We start from the raw sequence: 19355 nt of genomic DNA, 5'->3' as shown, positions 1-19355 counted from the left end.
TGCAAATTTTTTCATCTTCAGAGAAATAAAACCCTTTAAAGACATGACAAGGTGAAAAAGAGAGTATCTGGCAAGTATTCCCGTGCTGCCATAGCAGAGTGACCCTTTACAATGCTGATTTAAATGGCATGCCTCTTTTCATATTGCATTAGTGTTTCAACTTCTGTCTCTCCTTGACTTTAGCTTCTGGGATTTTGCAATTTATAGTCCAATGTTCTGCTTTTTTTGCTTCTAGTCTCTTGTTGCTGGTTTTGCCCAAGCCTGTAAAACCAGATGACCATCTTGCTCTAACAAATTTGCTCAGGGTCAGGGGGGTAAAAAGTCTGACAGGGGAGTCATAAAAAAAGAAATGCACAAAGACATGGGCAGAATTTCTCCTCAAGCACAGCTAAGTCAGCTCCAGACTCACTCTTTGTTTATGGCATAGCTGCCACTGTTTGCGCTCTGGGGAGGGAGAGGAAAGAGAAGCAGGGCTGGAGAAATTTGAATATGCAGTACAGAGAGCACTTGTTTGCCATGGCACCTGATAGACCCCCTCATCACGCAAATGTCTGAGCGTAACAGATTGCTTTTTCTCTGAGATTCAGATTGGAAATGCTTGGCAGACAAAATAAAGGAACGAGTGTTTTCTAAAAATAGTCGATCTGTTTTTCCTATGACAAACAAAGATTTATGTGGACCCAAATTAATAACAATATGTTTCACATTTCCTGGTCTGACTGCTACGTGTATCTCATCAATTGGTATCTCTATGAATAGGTTGCAAAAAACAAACAAACAAACAAAAAATCTTGCAAGAGTAGCATTTTTCAGAGGATGAAAGGAAGAGGATGGTGCTCCCAGAAAATAAGGCTATGCTTTGTAAGAGAGCAGAAGCATTGGGCAACAGGAAGAGGGATACTGTGTACCAACTGTCCAGCCCCTGAAGTGAGATGTGAACATTTATATCTGCTTTAGGGCAAAGACTCATGACATTATCCCCTTGATAAATGGGGAAGAATGGATTAGGTGATAGACACAGTCCTGTGAAGATTTCCTATGTGATGCTAAGCATGTCATTTAGGGACTCATCTCAGCTGCCTTTAGCCCTGTACAAGTTAGAGAGCTTTTTAAAACTACTTAAAGGGGAGAGATGTGTGTATCCAAGAAGCAATAAGCTCATAATTTCAGGGTGATCTGCCTTGCAGACAACCCAGCAACTGCAGCTCAGTGCTTGGTTAAACCCCGCTGTGGTCTGGTTGCATTGAGTGGGTAAGTACCTGGTGCTCCAGATTCACAGCGTACTCACATAGGGCTGTGTGTCCGAGCCCTAGATCTCCTGTGGGACTACTAAGCTGTTCTGCAGGAATAAGTGAAAAATAGCAGCAGTCTATCGCCTCAGGCATGGCAAATGTGGAGCTTTGTAGCAGGAGGTATCTTGATCTGGAGAACTGCAGTGTGAACAGACTTCCTAAAAGAGCATCCTACATGGGTTTGTATTTCAACTTCTGTAATTTATAAATTTGCTGACAATAAAACCAGGAAAGATGGCTCCACTGAATGACATATGTAGTACCCTGTGTCTTACCATTCATGGTTGGAAATTTGGTGTGATCTCTCTGACACAGTAACACTTTTACAGCTTGTTATGTTGATTTCTCTACTGATTCATTGGTATCCATGAGATCCCACTGTGTCTACAGTGTGTCCAGGCATATCCAAAGTTTAATTCAAATGGAAACATAACTTAGCATTGAACAGCTTCTCCTGCTCCACACTGTTATACGGTTGAGCCTGTGCGTATGTAAGCTAGAAGTATGATGGTCTGATTTCCTATGCACCCCACTGCATCTGTGCCCTGGTGACAGAGCACTGGGACAGGTTGGACAAGAGAGGTTGTGGAGTCTCTTTCTATGGACATATTCAAAACCAACCTGGACACGTTCCTGTGCAACCTACTGTAGAGAATCTGCTTTAGCAGGGGATTGGACTCGATGATCTCCAGAGGTCCCTTCCAACCTGTACAATTCTGTGATTCTGTAATGTGGAAAATATAAGGGGGGGACAGAAGTAGATGTTCAACCAGAGTCACTCCAGCAGAATACACAGCGGAAATTTGTTGTGTTTGTCTGAACTCATGGTATGCCCAATTCTTGTCAGTGGGGTCTGCTATTCATACAAAAAAAAAAAAAAAAACAAACCCCAGGGCATGTGACTTGTTCTGAGAAGTACTTGTCCCTGTCATGGAGGAAGATTTCCAATCCATTCTTTTCCCCTGAGCTGGCCTTGAAATTGTCAATCCCTCCTCATGTAAGTTGACATTTACCCCATTTTCCTTCTGCCTCCATTCTTTGAGAAATTAAATTTTACAGAAATAAAATAAGCACATTGCAAATGGACACACGTTTCATTTACTCTAATTATGCACAGCTAAAAGTTTTCATTTTAACAAATCTCATTGATATTCTACTGTGAACATGACTAGGGGAAGAAAAAAAAATAGAACACAAAAGGGATTTTACCAGTCAATTGACTTTACTTTAAAAAAAAAAAGAAAAGAGAAATCTTTTGTGGATTAAAGAACATTTCATTTTCCACTTTAATTTCGTTCCTCTCTCTTTAAGATTGCTGCAATGACAAGACACGTCTTGGAATCACCCTAAGATTCTGAAAGTGCTGTGGTACCCTAATATCCTGGTACAGGAGCCAGTGTCATTTTGTGGATTAATTCCAAGCAGCAGGGTATAAAGTGTCAATATTGCACAGGGCTTTGTGTTGGATGTGAACATGCCAGCTCTTAGGCCTCTGGGAGAAATATTTATTTATCTCACAGATGTGGTTAAATCTCTCAATATTTCATGACCCCTGTCACTAATGCACTTAGACTCTACATGATCTTTACAAACAGCGTTCATAAAACTTACATATACAGGGATTTAATAGATCTGAGAGCAAGCTCAAGAATCATGATGTGAGGCATTGAATAATTTATCAGAAATTGTAGAAAACCTCAAAGACAAAAAAGAAACGAGAGCATTTTTTCCTTACAAACCCTATGAATGTTGTTTTCTTAGAGGTGGAAGCCGTGCTGATCTTGGGAGATTTTCTTTATCATTATCAGTAATAAATAACTTAAAAATAATAGAATTATAATTTCACAAGTGTTAGTATTCTTTCTTTCTTCCTGAGCTAAAACATATTAAAATCTGAACTGAACCTGCTGCAGTAATTGGCTGTACCGTGACAGATATAATGTTGTCATGAAAAATACCACACCAAATCACTTCCTGCATTCTTGGATGTGAAAGCCGCTTGTTATGCTTGAATAGAAGTCTTTAATATGTATCAGTGACTTAAGAGGATAAACAATAACAGCATTTTATTGCTTAATAGTCTAGACATCAGAAATACAAAATGATACCAAAAAATGAAAAAAACACTATCAGATATACTATGAAAAGACAGACAGAAAGAACAGCACAATTGTTTGAACCTGGTCCCTGTATGTATAGGGATTTTTTAATTATTATTATTATTTTATTATTTTTTTTTAACTCTCTGCTTAAGGAATAGGGCAGAATTTCTCTCAAGAAATATATGCAGCTAAAAATCTGGGATGAGTTTTGGAATATTGTCTATGATATCAGTAGGTTTCTGTCATTGACCTTCTGAGCTGCAATATGCCATAAACATCCTACAGGGTGACCTGGCTTGACAGTGGGTTCATACTGCCCCCACAGCCTCTGATCTGCTGTGTATTCTCCTTTGTATCTGAATACTCTATTTGCCTCCCCTATCAAGACTGGGACACTAATGTGATACATGCCAACATATGTGGCCCATGCCTTAATTCTCAAGATAGTTCACACCAGCTACATGAGTAACTATCAGCCTTTCTTCCTTTTTTTTTCTTGCTCCCTTTTTTTCACCTTTTGTATTTTGGCAAGAGAAGAGCATCCCCTCATAGCCCAGTATCCCAATAATAGACAAGATGTGCTGATACATGAACCAAGGCTTCCCCTGACAGCTCGCTTCATGCGTATGTTGGTTTGTTTCTAATCTTTACATGCACAAGTACAGTTTTCTCCAGAATTCCTCACTGTGCAAAGCTCTTCACCCATCAGCCCCCTGACACCACAAAAGCATCAGGGCTGATTTTGCTGCAGATCTAACAAATCTTCATTACATCATTCAAAGCACAAGCTTTGCTAACTCAGTAAAGAAACCTTTAGGCACTTTCGAAGGAGACATGGCTCTCTAGTCTATCTGTCTCCAGAGCAGTTTCTCAGCTCTTACCTTCTCACAGTATTAGAAAACAGGAGTAAGTAAACTTAAATGGATTTACGAACTTAAACCTACTGTGAAGGTTTAGAGGTTGATACTGTACTGTATTACAGTATTGTTACTTCTGATTTTCTTTTTCCATTGCTTCTTGTGCTGGGATATAATTGCACACTACTATAGATTGTCATAGTTACTGCTGTTGCCACAAAAATATTCCCCACTAATATATCTCTTCAGTGGGTGTTGCTGGATGCCAACTAAATGTAAGGTGAAAGCAGAGATGAAGCTTTGCTTCTAGCACATGAGACCTGGCAAATGCCAACAGTACTAATGTCTCCATTAGTAGCCTACTGATTCTACAGAAAACATTGCAAGGGGAATAATAAAGAGTTTTATTTAAGCGCAGACTGTCTAAAAATATATAAATGTTTCAAAATGATTGAAAGTGGAAAGAGCTTCAAGTTGAACATGGTACCTTAATGGGTAAAAAAAAAATAAAAATTGTTTTTCAATGCGCCAAACTTTTTTGACACAAATTTGTTTTCAGTTTATTCTGAGATAATTGTTACTTCTGTCTTTCTGGGACTGCCAACAATATTGTCAAGAATGCTGCATGTTATTAAGACATCACCAAATACTGTTGGAAAAGATCGCCAGAGAGTTTATGTGAACTCTTTGTGACTGGTAAACAAGGACAAACAGAATCATTTACAGTGACAGTGCCAACAAATTATACTGACTCCACATTCAGTGTAGCCAGATGAATAGTTACAATAAAACAATAACAACCACAATAATAATAATAAAAATAATAATGAAATGCAACTTTTCTTGATCCCATGAATATCAGCACAAATCACTTGCTGTCCTGTGACCCAGAATTTTTTATTCATATTTGTATTCTTGCAGCAGGACCAAATGAGACCTGCATGAGTCTGCATGCACTTTTTCTTTCTCAGCAGAGAAACATAATTTGATGACTGTAACCATACAGAAAACTTTACTTTGTCCCGTCCAAAGCAAAAAGTTTTCTAGCTTTGCTACATTCTGGTAGTCACCTGAGAAGCAGCTTATACATTGAATACAAGCAGTATTAGAATCTTGTCTGCATTGAAGCTGGCAGTCCATGGCTTGGGCAGGTGTACTCTTTCCTGGATAAAAATCTGGCTGGACAACCACACATAGAGAATAATGGTGAATAGAGTTAAATTCAGCTGGCGACAGGTTACGTATGGTATTCATCAGGGATCAGTGTTAAGGCCTGTCCTGTTTAATATCTTTACTGATGATCTGGATGATCATCACCTCAGTAAGTTTTTGGATGACACTAAGCTGGGAGGTAGCATCAATCTGTCTGAAGGTAGTAAGGTCCTTCAGAGGGATATGGATGGGCTGAATCACTGGGCTGACGTCAGTGACATAAGCTTTAATAAGACCACATCTTGGGTCCAGCGTTTTGTTCACAACAACCCCATGCATTGCTACAGGCTTGGGGCAGAGTGGCTGGACAGCTGAGTGGAGACAAAGGATCTAGAATTGATTGTCAGTGCTTGGCTGAACACAAAGAAGCCATCCTGACTTGTATCAGAAATAGAGCAACCAGCAGGAGCAGGGAGGTGATTCTCCTCATGTACTCAGCTCTGGTGAGACTGCACTTCAAGTACTGTGTTCAGTTCTGGGACCTCACTACAGGAAAGAAACTGAGGCCCTGGAGTGTGTCCAGAGAAGGGCAACAAAGCTGTGAAGGGTCTGGAGCACAAGCCTTATGGGGAGCAGCTGTGGGAATTGGGATTGTTCAATCTGGAGAAGAGGAGGCTCAGGGGAGAACTCACTGAGCTACAATTACCTCTACAATTGAAGTGGGACTTGGCTTCTTCCCCCAGGTAACAGTGATAGAAAGAGAGGGAATATCAAGTTGTGCCAGGGGAGGTTTGGGCTGTATATCAGGAAAAATTTCTCCTTAGAAAGAGCAGTGATGCAGTGGTACATGCTGCCCAGGGAGGTGGTGAAGTCACCATCCCTGGAGGTGTTCAAAAACTGTGGACATGACACTGCGGGACATAGTAATTGGACTAGATGATCCTAGAGGACGCATCTCAGCATCCAAAAGCCAGAAGTGGGATACACTCAGTACAGGAAAAGGGCAAGCACACATGGTGCTTTGCACAAGCACTCTTGGTTTCCAGACAGTTGAAGCTGCTGGACTGCCCATGTGAGTCATTCTTTCCATTTAACTGGTGTTGCTTCATGGATTTCTTGATCCAGGTATTTGCCCTCTCAGCACCTTATAAACATCTGGGATCTACGATAAACTGTTTCAAGATGTTTCTCAGATTAAACACCTGTGCTTAAGAACAGCCTGCTTTTGCTTCATCTGAACTGATTTCCTACTAACTCCAATTGATGCTCCTAATCCTAGAATGTGAAGAACTGAAAGTAATAATTGACAGTCTATCTCAGTTTGCTGCTTTCATGCCATCAGTAGCTGTAACTCAGATGTTAGGCACTAAAGCTGTAGGTGTTTATTCATTTAATTTTATTTCAAATTAACTACTTCTAATGTAAGTCATGACAGCTTTCAGAAGTGACAAGTACTTGCATCGTGTTTGGATTGTGAATACTCCGTGCCTCTAAAAATGTAGATTGCAGTAAAATCTGGAGATGCTTGCTCTGTAATGCTATGAATATTTTATAAATTGTGACCAAATTCTTCAGCAATATAAAAGCACTGTTAGGATTAACCGTTATGTTTAAGTATGTTCACTAACATTGTTTTGCAGAAACTAAATAGATTTGAGCATTATCAATGATCACATATTAAAAGAATGCATTTTATATAAGCATAAGTACATAGGAAAAAGTAAGGGAAAGAGATCTGAAAGATCAGAAAAATAGCATACCCCAAACACATAAAATAACAGCAGATTTAACTCATATCCACAGAAGCCAGAAAAAAAATAATCAGAGCTAAACCTACATTTCCTTTCTTAAGTCATCCCATTTTGCTTCAGAATTTCAGAAGCCTTTCAAAATTGATAGTTGATCTTGCGATTACTGCCTTGCTCTTCAACAATGCAGGTTAACATAGCATGGGACAGAGGCTTACCTGAATGCAGAGATCATCAGGCTCTCAACAGTGCTTTAACGTGGTCTTCCAGGGTACGTTCTGACATACAATTAATTAATTATCTTGTTTAGACCGATGACAATGCAGCAGTGATAATCAGCATTCCCTTGAGGATGGCAAACTAGAAGTGAAGAGTTATCTTACTTGATACATTGTTCTAAATGCTAAGAACTCATTCAAACTGGAACATTAATCCCTATCAAACCCTTGTGACAAATGGCCCATTTCCACTAAACATAGACCTTGTAGCTTATGTTAACACCAGATGGCTACTATTATGATACTGAACTTAGGTAAATTAATTCTGCTGTCTGAATGTGCTTCAGTTTCCATCAGACAACTTTCCCACATATTTGTTGGAATCTGGGCAACTTCTGCAATAAACTACTTACAAAATACAGGGGGAAATACAACTACTGTAGGAGCAACCTACCAGTAAGTGTACCTACACTAGCCATGCACATGCCCAAGATGGGCTGGGTTGAATCTTACCTGGTGAAGTTTTAAACATTTTACAGGAGATTGTCCCTCTTAAGAAGACAGGTACTTCATGGCCTTATACAAAAAAACTCTTTAAAGTTGAGACCTGTTGTAGAAATGATGCTTTCCCCTCTCCCCCCCCCCCATTTCATTTTCAAAGACCACCAGTCATTAAACCACTTATTTCCTCAACAAGCAGAACTAAATATAACCACAAAATTATTCAAACTAATAAAAACAGCACAGAGCAATCCAATATTCTGTAGTAGTTTACTTTGATAATCTCTTTTGTTTACCATGGTGAGATTAGCTGCTTATGACAACTCCACTCTTCGTCAAAATTTATAGTCCATAAATATATATTTATACAGCCATGCATCAAGATTTAATGCATTTACTGGCAAATGTTTGCTCAAGCTGTTCTAATAGGTCAGATCTGCTATTTTGGCATCTCCATAGTGAAGTCATGGAATATTCAGATATCTGCTAGCTCGATAACAATGGATTAATTAGCCTTTCAGCTAACCCCATACCAGCCAACAAACTAACAACAACCCAACAACAAAGGAAAATAAAACACAGGTGTTAGATATTTGATTTAGTGTGCCAGCAACTACTGACCAATTAAGGGATGACAACAAATACTCCCCATTTCCTTATCTGTATTCTTTCTGGTGAATTTGAGAGGAAGAAAGCTGCTTTAGTAGAATAAGTGTAAGTAAATTATGCTTTCTCTGTAATTAGGACACTCAAAACCTTTTATTCATCTTTTTTTCCTTTAGCACTATTTTTCCTTCCTCTATTGGCATCTGTGGCAGTATTAAACATTGTAAGTCTTACAAAAACATAATATTCTTAATGTTTTCTTCTTTACTCATAGGAACAAGTATTATTCTTGCAGTCGGTTTATGACTTAACGATTAAAAAAAACCTTTAATCCTTCTTTCCCTTTTCCACAGAGAATTATGAAGAACTGAATGGGCTTTCACATGTTGCAGTCAACAGTCATTTAGAGGCTGAGGTAGGGTTTTGTTGTCTTTTTAAGATTATTTTTATTTTTAATAGAATGATTATTTATGGAATGCTGTAGTAAATGATACCATCGCTACGGAGCAGTCTCTCAGGAGAGAGATTGAGAATATGGAATTTCAAGAAGCATTTCTTAAAGTGGTTCTTGGTAGGATACCATGGATGAAAATGGACTTGCTGTTAATTGCTTTACATATGAACAAGGGTAGAAGGTATGAAAGCTAGTTTTATAAACCTACAAGATGACAAAATTGTAAAAACATTTTATGGTTTAGATATATATTTTTTAATGAAATTGAAGCACAAATGTAGATTCCTGGTTCTCTTTAGGGACTGTGTGTCTCCATGGAACATTGCAGAGAAATACAGGGAAAGCTGAGTCTTTGGAGCCCTGTCCAGAATTTAACTAATCTAAGATTCACCAATTGTTCAGCATCTTGTACAGATGTCTATCAGGATCATCACAGTAGAACCTTGAGACATCACACAAGTGTTTTATTTTATTTTATTTATTTATTTTTTCCTGAAGTATAGATAAAGTTGCAGTGCAGAATTTCTTGAACTGACCTGATTTTAACAATGTGCTGTACCCAAGGTGAGAGCAAGGAATCAGACAATATTACATCTATGAAAGGAGAGTTTTATCTGGGAAAGTGTACTCATTTCTCACGTATGTTTCCAGAATCTGAGGACCAGCCTGAGGTCTAAAGGTACCAGCCTGCACATTCATATCTGCACAAGTAGAATTGTGAACCACACTTTTGAACAGGGCCTTCTTTGTACTACGATGCAATTAGCAAACCATCAGGCAGGGTTTAGAATGCACAAACACAATACACACTGCTTTATGTACAAATTTGTTGTCAGGATCAGAAAATTTTGTCTCCAAGTTTTCTTCAGCTCTTAACAATCAGTGATTTCTATGAAGACATACGGAAGCCCAGTATGACTCTGTAAATATTCTCAACAGGAAGTGGAAAGAAATTATCCCCATTGGTACTAGAGTAAACAAATCAACCCTCTTCTAGGTCTTGATCCAACTGTAAGTGTAAAAAAAACCTTGATCTCCATCCTTCAACCCGATGAGGTTTAACAAAAGCAAGTGTAGAGTCTTGCACCTAGGGAGAAATAATTGCATGCACTGTTACAGGCTGGAGAGGAGCTCTGCTGAGAGGGACCAGGGCGTCCTGGTGGATGACAGGTTGGCAATGAGCCTGCAGTGTGCCCTTGTAGCCAAAAAAGCCAATGGCATACTGGGGTGTATTAAAAAGAGTGTGGCCAGCAGGTTGAGGGAGGCGATCCTCCCCCTCTACTCTGCCTTGGTGTGGCCTCATCTGGAATACTGTGTCCAGTTCTGGGCTCCCAAGTAGTGCTTGGGGACAGGACTAGGGGTAATGGGATGAAACTACAGCATAGGAATTTCCGCATGAATGTGCGGAAGAACTTCTTTACAGTGAGGGTGATGAAGCACTGGAACAGGCTGCCCAGGGAGGTGGTGTAGTCTCCTTCTCTGGAGATATTCAAGACCTGCCTGGATGCCTACCTGTGTGACGTGGTGTAGGGAGTCTGCTTTGGCAGGGGGGTTGATCTCTTGATGATCTCTAGAGGTCCCTTCCAACCCCTACAATTCTGTGATTCTGTGAGTCCCACTTGTGATGCGTGTCTGATTGGCTTTGTGATGGTCAGTTTATAATCTGTTCTTGCATAATTCCTGTTATGTTAAGTAAATAAACAGAAGAAACAAATTACAGATCTAAGCATATTGGCTGTAGTTGTTCTCTCATTTTGATGCACAGAAATATGGCACAGCTAGTGCATACTCAATCTCAGACAAGAAAACAAAGACCAATGTAGTGAAAAAGGAAGGATTGTTAAGATGTGGAGGAACAGTAATAGGTAATCTATGTAGATTCCGTGTAACAAGACCAGATAAGGAAAATCGCTCAGATTTATAGATCCAGAGATTCATTAACTTTCAGAACAGACAATGGTGTTATATCAGCAATCCCTTCAGTGCACCTACAGAGGTAATATGACCTTTCTATTCCTGATTAATATCCCTCTGTTTACATGTGGAAGAACAGCATTAATCCTTTCAGCTGTCCTCTTTATTGTTCAACATGTTTTACAAGAACTACTTTCTTAGTAAGGTGTTCAGAGTCATTAGAATACTAAAAATATACATACAGCTGATTATTTTATATAATCTAAAGATTTTTTTTCATAGCATCATTTTCTCAGAGCCTGTTCCATTGTTCTTTATTAATACACCCCTTTATATTAAATTGCACAGAAATGTTGTCATATTTAACAGTAAATTCAGATGACACTATATTAGTATCTCATCACTTTTATTTTTCATCATTTTTCCTAGCTTCTTGTTGTATAGAAATTTTAATCCATGACTGTCCAAATTTTTAGCTTGCCTGGACTGCATTGAGTGAAGAGGAATTATCCTGGGTCACATATACATAGACTGCTCCGAAAGTAGTGCCACCTATTTTATCCATGGGAACTATGACACATGCAATAAGCACAGTAACTCTGATGGATAGAGCACATTCTCAGCTACAAAAAAGTATTTTTCTTTTTGTCATTATATGTTCATTTTCACCAGCAATGAACAAGTAAAATTCTGTATCAGCAGAGGTGACCAACTGCCACTGTCACCGCTCCTGAAAGGCACCACCGTTTGGTCTCTATAAGCATTCAGCATATGGATGAATTCCATTCCACACCTTTTCTTCATCTGCACTTCCATGCCAGACAGCCTTAAGTCAGGCTGCCTCTCTGCTGCCATCTGTCACATGGAAACAAAATATAACAGAATATTGTTGGGAAGATGCAGCCTCTACTTCCATGCTACCAGCATCTGCCTCTGACATTGCGAATCAACACCATGGTACAGGAGATATTACTTTTGGAGTAGTCCTCATAAAATATAGAATCACAAGGTTGGAAGGGACCTACAAGATCATCTAGTCTAACCATCCTCCCATTACCATTGCTTCCTGAAGTCAATAAACCATATCTCGTAGCTCCTCATTTAGATGCCTCTTGAACACTGTCAGGGATGATGACTCCACCACCTCCCTGGGCAGCCATTCCAGTGCCTGACCACTCTCTGAGAAAAAAAGTTTTTCCTTATGTCTAATCTAAACTTCCTCTGGTACAATTTATGGCCATTTCCTCAGGCCCTGTTTGTTGTCTGGGAGAAAAGGCCAAACTCCTCATCACAACCTCCCTTCAGGAAGTTGTAGAGTGCAATGAGGTCTCCCCTGAGCCTCCTCTTCTTCAGACTAAACAATCCCAGCTCCCTTAGCTGCTCCGCATATGACTTGTGCTCCAGACCCCTCACCAGTTTCATTGCCCTTCTCTGGACATGTTCCAGGGCCTCAGTGTCTTTCTTGTAGCAAGGAGCCCAAAACTGAGCACAGTACTTGAGGTATGGCCTCACCAGTGCCGAGTACAGGGGGATGATTACCTCTCTGCTCCTGATGGCCACACTATTTCTAATGCAGGCCAGGATGCTGTTGGCCTTCTTGGCCACCTGGGCATGCTGTCAGTTCATGTTCAGCCAAGCATCAACCAACACCCCCAGGTCTCTTTCCTCTTCACAGACATCAATCACATCATCATATATAATATAGTTAATGTAATAAGTAGCAAAACCTAATATTAATAGTTTCATTAAAACTACATTAATAAAGAGCAACAAAAACAAAACTAGAGGAGTCTGTGATCCTGTTTTCGTGAAACTAATGCATCAGTCCGGTTCAACAGCAGTGGCTGCAATTCAAAGCTATCCAGGTATTTGTCAGATTTCTGAAATTTTCTTCTTCCTGCTCTCATCCTTGAAAACAATTATTCACAAATGTACGTGCTGCCAAAAGTAGGACATGAATAAGGTGCAACTGTGACGCAAGGGATACATTTATCTTATAAAAGTCTGCTAAGAAACATGATAAAATCTGAGGTGAGTATCTGGTCAAAATTCTATAAATTCCATTTGAAAAATGTATTGAATGCATGAAAATGGAGTTGCAAATATACAAAAAACAATTGAAAACTGACAACAAAAAAATCTATCTTGAAATCTATTCTCAAATTCTTTTATCACAATGGAAAGCACAACTGCATATTTTTCACTGTTTTCAGGACTGTATTTAGCCAATATATCAAAATACATAATAGTTTTTGCTATCACTTGAGTTAGCACTGCATTGCACCCTCCCCTGCCCCAGTTTCAGCTGAGATAATGTTAAGAGCACACTGATGTGTGGTTGTTGCTTAGTGATGGATGTACACTCAGGGATGGGCAGGGCAGCTCAGTGGGACAGAGCCATTGCCATGATGACACAGGGAAGGGAATGGTTACAGGATAGCTGGGCCACAGGTTGGATATGCCTGCTTTAATCAGTGATGGTTCTATATGTATTTCTAGGTTTGCAGGTAAGAATCATAAAGATCAACTTACACAAGATACTTCAGGAATATTTTCATCTTCCACTGAACTTGGATGTTGATGAATTTACCTATTTTATCTTCCTTACTGTGAAGCACAACAACTTTGCACTTCCCTGTTCTTTCTGATAAATCAGAACACAATACCAGTTCATACACTAACTAACATCTCACACTGCCCTTGTCTTCATCATTAGCACTCCCAGTCTTACAGAAAGGTGTTGCACTGTTTTTGTTCTATTTTGTTATAATTGCAACAACTTGATTTATTTTTCTAACTCTATAAGTGAATCTTGTTTAGTTCTTTAAATTTCCTTGTGTTCAGAGACTGACAGGAAATCGATATTAGAGGTTCAAGAAGTTCTTCAGCTTCTTTTTAAGCTCCTGGGTACAAGCTATCCAGACATGATGATTTAAAAAATACCTGCCTTTAGTAACTACTGTTTAAGGGAAGCCAGTGTTTAAAGATTATTGATGTTAAGACATTTTGTTGGCTGTGGAGGTGGAGTACAGTTTCAGAACTGAGTAATTTCTGAAACACTATTGGTTTACTTCCCCTGTGGGAGAACAGTGGAGATGGGGGAAAACAAAATCACAGTGCAGGTACCTGAGTGGTAGAGAAGCTGATCATGGGAGCAGGGCCAAAATGATGGGCAGTATCCTAGGAAGATAAGCTGGTAAGCCCAGCTGATGCCAAACAACCACGGTCACAGAGACATCTGAGTATCAGCAATGGCTCCAGTGGTGGGAAGAGAGGAAAGTCCCCAAATGGAGAGGGGAAAAGATGAAATGGTACAGAAAGAAACCAGTGCAGAAAGATCAAGAGAGAAGAAACTATTTAAAAGGCCATAACAAAACAAGAGGAAGATTTTGTAAATATGTTAAGAGAATGAAAAGAATATTTTGCTCATGGTGTCTGAGCTAAGAGTTCAGAAAAAATGATGGGTAATAAGGATGCTTTCATGGGCAGAATAATTTTGACTGGAGCAATTTTTACCTAAGTATAATTAATTTGTTGACATCAGAAACTTCTGATCATTCATTTAGGTATTGTTAAAGTAAGAAGAAAACATAACAGTTAAATACTTCTCTATTCCCTCTCTTTACTCTCAATTTCCCCAAGTTTCACAGAAGATTATTCCCAACTCCTTCAGTGAGGCACAGGAGGTTTGAGACTGTGCACATTATCATAGAATGGCTTAGGTTGGGAGGGAGCTCAAAGCCCAGCCAGCCCCTACCCCTGCCATGGGCAGGGCTGCCCCCCACCAGCTCAGCTGTCCAGAGCCCCATCCAACCTGGCTTTGAGCACCTCCAGGGATGGGGCACCACAGCTTCTCTGGGCAGCTGTGCCAGCACCTCACTGCCCTGGCAAAGATACCTCGTTCTTGCTGCTTTCTCTCTGTTGCCTTTTGACTAGGGCCTCCCTGCCCAGCAAGACTCAGTTGCTGTATGTATGTCCTTGCTCTGAAGGGTCAGTCTGTAGCCTCCTGCTTTGAGGCCAGCTGTGGTCAGCTCAGGTGTACTGATGGCCCTAAGTCAGGCCTCATGGCCAGCCCCAAGTGGAGCATCCTACAGGCATCAGCTCTCTGCCTGTGTGTTCACCCCAGAGCACTGCACTGTGCCAAACAAACTGCCTCCATATCTCTGTACCACACTCCTCTGTACCACATAAGCATGCCCAGGCTTGAAAAAGCCTCTGAGAATAACCCTCTTAATGCTCAGAGGATGGATTTAATTAAGTTATTCTACTCTGGCATCCATGCTGCATGTTGAACTGCATATGTAATGACCTCATCTCTGACTTACGAGTGTCAGTGTTTTAGCGCAGCATATTAACAGTTCATTGAAGAAAAAAAAATATGTGTTAAACGAAGCAGCAGCCACAAATACAGAGAATCAATTTGCTGAACGATAAAAGGTTTATCAACATAATTATAAATAATACCTGCTCTGGTGCCAGCTCTGTAGAACTGCATAGATTAGGAGCAAACGTGTTTGGAGATGATCTTGTGGTGTGGTATCGAGATGACATCTATTACTGAACAATGTGAACTGTTACCAAGATAAGCTGACGCACCATTGTTCTTAAAAAGCAATAAGAATAGAAGACAAAGAAAAAAAGAAAATGCTTTGCTATGCAGTTCAGATATATTCAGGGCCAGAGAATGAACAGACATTATAATACCCTCTCTAGATTGTAGATCCCTTATAATCCTGCAGGCGCGCATTCAGATATTTTTCTAAGCAGCTAAATGTGTTGACAGGATTAATTTACAGACATATATTGTTTCCCTGGCACAGATTAGTATAGGAATAGAAGGGTAGAAGGTCAGGACAGTGAATCATTATCTGGAGGGTTCAGGTTAAAAACTTTGCAAAGGTTTCTCCCTAAACCTTAGTGAAAACACTTGCAAAATGTAATTAGATCTAATCCACAGTCTGATTACATCCATAAACCAATCAGTTTGTTTTTGTTTTCCAGGACAGAAAAAAAATGTAAAAATATCCTGTATGCTCAGAAATCCATCTGTTTCTGCCATTGGCAGGATGCAATCTATTTGGTACCTGGGCTGTCCTCAGAGTTTATGGCTGGACTCCTTCATCCTTTGGCACTGCGGCAGAGCAGGGTCTCCTTCTGCTTGGCTGGGCCCTGTAGTGCTCCACTCATTCCATTGTCCTCTATAAAGAGTAGCAACAATAGGCAGAGCTCTGCAGGTTTTGGATAGCCTTAACTTGAATGGACTTCATAAGTATGCTTTGGAGGGTGGAAGAACAACCTTGCAGTAGACTCACTCCTAAATCTTTCATTTGCACAAGCTTTTGTGTGGTTGTCAGCCCTAAACCTACAAAACAGGAATAAATTACTCATTTGCAAGAAAGAAAAGTACTGCATTTTATCAGCTCAGGTGAAAGTAGCACAGCCTACATGCATATGCTAAATTCCATTACCTATAAAGAGAGTACTGACTTATTATCTTTTTCTATTTCTAGCACTTTGACACCATAAATGATGGTTTTCCATTTTATTTGTATTAATTGTATACACACTTCGAAAGACGGTGATAGTGTAAGAGTGATTACAATTGAACTATAAATTTAGCATTGAGAAATGCCGTTCGTCTAGGTGGACAGTTTTGTGATGAAATACATTTCTAAAGTACAGGCAGCAGGCAGAGTGTCTGTGATAACAAATGACAAATGCCTCCTGTTTATAGCTACAGAGAGACTACCCTCAATAAAAGTGGGTAACTCCATGAAGAGATACCATAAGTTATTTTCTCTTGATTCTTCGCCATAATAAATCTGTTGTGTTAAAATGCTATATATAACATGAGTAAAATGCACAGAAGATATGTTCTGAAATCTGAAATGCTGCATATCTTTTTGTTGCATTGTATGTCACCAGCCATTCAAAAGAAAATACTTCTACATCCATCTGATTAAATCAGACTCCTGATACATGCATACTTGTGAAATGGCAAGCTCACAAATGTTCGCAGATGCATATCCACAGCTTTTGTACACTGTTGTGGTGTCACTGAAGTCTACAGAGCTTTAATTCTGTACACTAGAATACCTCAGACTGTATGTAAAGCTATGTGGGAGCAAATATTAACATAAATTAAAACATGTTTTGGAAGTGACCATGTAAAGCAGAATTTTCCCTCGTGTTTTTGTTTTCCTGCAAAGAAAGGGAATTAATTTCACAAGCAAGACAATTCATCATTTTGATTTGAAGATCTCTTTAAAGAACTATAAGGGGGTGGTTTCTTTGTCAAAAAAGATGAAAGCTCTCCTGTGAATTTTAAAATTTCATCTGCATGACCAAATTCCCATTCTTGAATTATTAACTATTTCCGTAAGTATTACTCTGGCTCTCACCAGCCAGGTGCCTTGGAAAAGATTAAGGTTTGGGATGAAGAAAATGGAAATGGTCCTATGAGGATGGATGGCAGAAAAGCAGATGGTGTTGTTTATATGTGAGAGCAGGTGCAATTGTTGGCCTGTCTTCCACTGTGATCGATATACAAAGGAGTATGTTACCTGTAGACGTAGGTTTCCTATGGTTGTTCAATGGTACACTTTTCTGCATGCAACAAAACCCTTAGAGGTGGTAATAACAAAGAGTGCAGAAGTTAACAGACAGAGAGTTCCTATTCAGTGACAACCTTTCTTGTGTAGAATGATGAACATAAAAGCATTACACATATTAAGAACTGGTTTTAGGGCTGTATAAAATTCTGTCTTCTTACCTCCATTAGATACTAGGGATACATGTGGGTCAGCAGAGGTAAATAGTTTCACCAGCACAATGCATGGGAAAGGACTGCATATCACAGAATAATAGAGATTGGAAGGGACTTCTAGAGATCATCAAGTTCAAACCACTGCTAAAGCAGGTTCCCTACAGCAGGTCACACAATAAAGTGTCTGGATGGATTTTGAATATCTCCAGTGAAGGAGGCTCCATGACCTCCCTAGGTAGCCTGTTTCATAGAATCATAGAATGGTTTGGGTTGGAAGGGACCTTTAAGATCACCTAATTCCAACCCCCCTGCTATAGGCAAGCATACATACCTCCAGACCAGGTTGCTCACGGCCCCATCCAGCATGGCCTTGAATGTTTCCGGGGAGGGAGGGCATCCACAACCTCACTGTGCAACCTGTTCCAGAGTCTCACCACCCTCACAGTAAAGAATTTCTTTCTGATATCTAGACTATATAATTACAGTGCTCTGTCATCCTCAAAGTAATGAAGTTTTTTCATATCTGTGAGACTGACCCCATCCACTTCACTACCATACTTGAGATATTTATAAACAGTGATAGGTTCACATCTTGGTCTTCACTTCTCCAGACTGAACAAGCCCAGGTGTCTCAGCCTTTCCTTACAAGGGCAATGCTCCAGGCCCCTCGCCATCTTTGTGGTTCTCCACTGAGCCTTCTCCATCAGTTCCCTGACTGTCTTGAACTAAGGAGCCCAGAAATGGATGCTGTCCAAATGGATGTGGCCTCACCTGGGCAGTGTAGTGGGAAGGATCACACCCCTTGACCTGCTGTCCACGTTCTTTGTAATGCACCCCAGGATCCCATTGGCCTTCTTGGCTACCAGGGTGCACTGCTGGCTCACAGCCAACATGTTGTCTGCCAGGATACTGACATATATCTCCCATTCAGTCTCCACCAGTCATTACAAGCTTAGTACTGGGAGGTCAGAGCAAAGCAGGTATCTCTAGAGATTCCTTCTGGCTATCAGAAGAACAGGAGACTTTTTATTCACATGAAAAAATGTCTGCAGAAGAATATAAACACTAATTTATCTGCAAGAAAACAGCACATACGGTGTTTAAAAGAAAAAGAATGCCCTGTTTTGAACAGGAGTCAAGTGTACTTAAGGTCTCAATGCCTACATGTTTATTTTGAGTCCATAACCATAACCTATTCTCTTTTGTCAATAGTTTACTTGAAGTCCATTAAAAACAATTAACTGAAGCAGAAAAATAACTCTATACCTGCGCAAAGCACAGACAGATGGTGATCTGATTTGAGTGTCAGAAGGTTTGAATATGACCACAGAGTTTCGCTGCTTAAGTGACACCATCTTGGTAAAAAGTGATCTGCATTCTAGAAAAGCTGATTGAAAACTGACTGTTCTCTCTTTGGACTTAAAAAAGATATAAATTCTCTGTGCCTTGGAATGCAACTTGGAACTAAGAATGCAAATAATGATGAAGAATCTGTGTTCATCATCCTGAGCTAAATGTCTCAGTGAACTGAATTTGTGCAAATGCTCATCAGTTTGTGTATTCTGCACACATACGATGCATACAGACCCGGTATTTTGGTTTACTTCTGACATCTAGAATAATAGCTCACATCTTCTGCCAGAGATGAATGACTGTAAATGACTGTTTAAGAGACTCAACTTCATCATCGATTGTGAAGGTCTTTTTTTTTTTTTTTCCTGCTGTTCCATTTCCACCAAACTCAA

General features: G+C 39.8%; 1 protein-coding gene across 1 annotated transcript in view; it reads left to right on the top strand.

Annotated features, from left to right (window-relative positions):
* Positions 1-19355, top strand: part of ST6GAL2 (ST6 beta-galactoside alpha-2,6-sialyltransferase 2) — a 169865-nt gene that overhangs the window by 18953 nt on the left and 131557 nt on the right. The window contains exon 2 of the mRNA XM_015849787.2: positions 8830-8891. The gene's annotated coding sequence lies outside the window, so the exon portion shown is untranslated. The remainder of the gene's footprint in view (positions 1-8829; positions 8892-19355) is intronic.

This window comes from Coturnix japonica, chromosome 1 (assembly GCF_001577835.2).
Source record: "Coturnix japonica isolate 7356 chromosome 1, Coturnix japonica 2.1, whole genome shotgun sequence".
In the NCBI taxonomy this organism is placed as follows: Eukaryota; Metazoa; Chordata; class Aves; order Galliformes; family Phasianidae; genus Coturnix; species Coturnix japonica.
Note: the sequence above shows the minus strand (reverse complement) of the source record. Positions and strands in the feature narration are given on the sequence as shown.